This window comes from Primulina tabacum, chromosome 6 (assembly GCF_025594145.1).
Source record: "Primulina tabacum isolate GXHZ01 chromosome 6, ASM2559414v2, whole genome shotgun sequence".
NCBI classification, from domain to species: Eukaryota; Viridiplantae; Streptophyta; class Magnoliopsida; order Lamiales; family Gesneriaceae; genus Primulina; species Primulina tabacum.
This window is the reverse complement of record NC_134555.1, coordinates 26,065,267-26,068,686: the sequence shown is the minus strand read 5'-3', so window position 1 is coordinate 26,068,686 and position 3,420 is coordinate 26,065,267. Positions and strand designations below refer to the sequence as shown.

Below are 3,420 nucleotides of genomic sequence, written 5' to 3'. Positions count from 1 at the left end.
CCACACCAAGAACACACGCACCTTACACACACATATCAGACGTGACTTCCTTGTGTTTAGGGGTCTCGGTTTTGATTGTTTTCTTGGTCCTATCATCACCAATCACTCACCCACACGTAGCGCAGTTGGTTAACTCCATTTATACGTAAAAAAAAAAAAAAACAAACGAGACATCGTCTGATCGCCCACCTACTTCCCCGCAAAGAAATTCGATGGTTCAAACGTTTTTAAATGCAAAGGCATGTTCTAATCCTTCTTTTGCGCATCGATCTTGTCATATTATGTATTTTGATACAAATTATGTATGAAAATTAAATTTTTATTTGCAAGCATGCGATTAAAACCATCGAAACCGTTTCTGAAAATTTTATGGCATGTTTCATACGTATTCTTGGGTTCTTGATTGAATCCTTCGGTTGGATCCCTCTGGAATGTTACTGCTGTGTATGGTTAGGTTAGGGGATGTGTTTATACATGGTTAAGTGATCAGGTAAGGGCTCAAAAGGTCCTGGAGGGACAGCACAGCCGCTGGAAGTGAATACGACCTGGTGCGATTCGTTTCGCATGCGAGTAGGAGCTGTGGTTGTTCGGTGATCTGGTTTGGTGAAAGGCCTGGTCTAGGGCTTGTGTCTTTGGTTAGGGATGTGAGTTAGGGTCATGTTACAAGCCTGGTATGGGCTAGATGTGGTTTATAAGGGTCTGGTTGTGCATGGGATAAGATAACACATGCTGCCTATTTTTTTGAGTTTAGGGGCTGTTTGGGTTTGGTTGTTTGATTCTGCGCATGGGCTGGTCTAGGGCTCTTGGCTATTGTTTATGCAGTCTCTAAGGATCCTAGGATGAGTCTTGTTAGGATGGTTCATGGCCTGGAGTGGCAGATAGGTTGCTGGAACTAGAAAAAAAATACTGCTGCACAGAATTGGGGTGCATGTAGGGGCTGTAGGTGTTTGACCTTATGGTTTTGGTCAGGGGCTGGTTGGGGCTCTTGGCTATGGTTTAGGCAGCCTCTAAGGGTCCTAGGATGATCCTAATTAAGGTGGTTTGTTGCTTGGTTGGCTAGAGAAATCTGTAGGACCAGAAACATGAAAGTTGCACAGTTTGAGTCTCATGTAGATGCTGTCATGGTTCTGATGTTTTGAGGCTTGGGCGATGGTCCTGAGTTAAAAATGGCTTAACCATGGTCTTAAGTTATGTCTAAGGGTCGAGTCTAGGGCCTGGGTCGGGTTCGGTTTGACTCGGTTTAAGCGTGGAGTCGTTAGAAGCGCATAAGGGTCGTAGTGTGTTTCCTTGGGACAGCTTGTTTTCTATGGATCGTAGGTTGCTTTAAGTTGGTTTGATTATTGTTCGGGAATAGTTTAGGCTCTTGGACAGTAGATTAGGGTGTTGGCTAAGCATGGTTCGAGTCCCGAATCATTCGGTAAGTCGTAGACTATTTTAATTAATTCGGGAGACGCGTGTGTATGTTTGTTCTTTTGTGCTAATTTTAGTTATTTAAATTATAAGGTTGTGGCAGCAAGACCAGAGCGTTCCAACGAAGCCCAAGACATTTGTAAGTATGATCGACATGCAAAAAAAAAATTTTTTTTTTGAAGTATGTGATTTGTCTGGTGGCCACCCGGTAAAGCATGACTGGGAATTTATGAATAAAGGATTGGAAAGCGGTAAAACATGATCGGGGAGCTCTCTAAACCCGGTAAAGTATGACCGGGGATTTATGTATGTGGGAGTGGACATCCAGTCGAAAGGCTGTGGTGATCCCTGCCAGTCCAGTACTGTGGTTTAGTCTGATCGGACGATTTATGTTATGGGCCACTTGTTTTGAACATATTTCTACGCAAAATTAAGTATGATTATGTATGTTATGATAGAAACACTTTTACGAAATGTTTATCCAGTTATGGCACGTCTACGTTTATGCATAGTCCCGTTGTTATTTCGTACACGTTACTTTCAAATGCATGTGATTTTTTTATATATTATTCGCTATTCATGGTTTTTGCATGTTGAGTCTTTAGGTTCACTAGATTTGATCGATGCCGATGTTGATGCTTTTGAGGAGACAGGAGGTGATGACATGTAAGCTTGCTCGGGCTGTATGCAGTGCAAACCTGATGACCGCTATTGTTATGGAAGGATTTTAAGCACTTTAAACATTTTACTCTGATTTTTATTTATTCAAAATTTTGTAGGCAAACAAGTATTTTCAAATGCTGGTTTTGGTTAACACTTTTACTAGAGTGATGAATTATATTTTTTTTACGACATGGAAATATTTTGTACTTGGACTATTTTCAAAAATTTAGTCGATCATTTTATTTAAATTCAGAAGGCGAGGGTCTGATAGACTTGATTTAATTTTGGTGATTATAGTCAAAACCAGTAGATCGCGTTAGTAAAACCAGAAGATAGTATAAAAGCAGGAGTTCTCGTATCACCTTAAGCTTAGAGAAACAGAAGCAGAACTTGACTTCTACTGAATTAGAACCTAACGATCTTATATTAAATGTTACCGTTACTTTACTAAGTACAAAGTATTAAATGCATCATTAATGCTGAAAAAAGCCATTTAATACGTTTTACCAAATGTGGTATGAAACAAGACTGATTGTTCTGAATCTTTTTCAGGAACCTTTTTAGGTAATAAAGCTGATTTTATCAGAAGTCAAAGAAGCCGTTTTGTTTATAGACGTTGGATTCAAGACTTCTATAAATACACAAGATCAACGACGTTTATAGGTTACCGATACCGAAAACAATGTTTACATTCTTTTATACGAACGTCGATTTGAGCACTCAGACTTACATATCATCTTCAAGCTCAATATACAGAAAAGCAGCACACGCTTCACTTTAGTTATTTGATCTTTTGAGATCATATTGTGCTGACTGTTTCTTACTCTCTCTACAATCATATTCAAGTTATTATATCTTTGAGAAGAGTTTGTAATATGGAAAAGAGTCTTTTCCAGAACTTTGCTGTATTTGTATTATCATGTAGAGAAACTAAGAGTTTCAGTAGGCGAAGGATAAGTCCTGTTGAAGTGGGTGTGTACAAGTGTTGTACTGTAAAAACCAAAGTTTTTAGTGATACCTTCTGGAAACAGAAGAAGGGGAGACGTAGAAGATTTTATCTTTAAACTTCCATAAACAACTATTGTCTACTGCCTACTGTTTTATTGTATTTCACCGTACTCCATTGGATCATTTCTTCACTATTTATTGTGATCTGCTGGATTTACTCTCAAACAAGAATAGCTATAATCTCTAACAGGATTCTAGCACCCTTTGCAAAAACAACCGTCAAAGGAAAGAGTTTATTCACCCCCCCTCTAAACTCTATTTCGATCCCCAACAAGTGGTATCAGAGCAGATTTTTCTTATTTTATATTTACAAAAGATATGACACACTTAAGCAAGGTT

General features: G+C 38.8%; 1 long non-coding RNA gene across 1 annotated transcript; it reads left to right on the top strand.

Annotated features, from left to right (window-relative positions):
* The first annotated feature begins 343 nt into the window (after positions 1-343).
* On the top strand, positions 344-2,264 carry LOC142548120 (uncharacterized). The gene is made up of 3 exons (XR_012820901.1): positions 344-1,417; positions 1,504-1,549; positions 2,016-2,264. It is a non-coding gene; the product is annotated as an uncharacterized LOC142548120 (long non-coding RNA).
* The last annotated feature ends 1,156 nt before the right edge of the window (positions 2,265-3,420 follow it).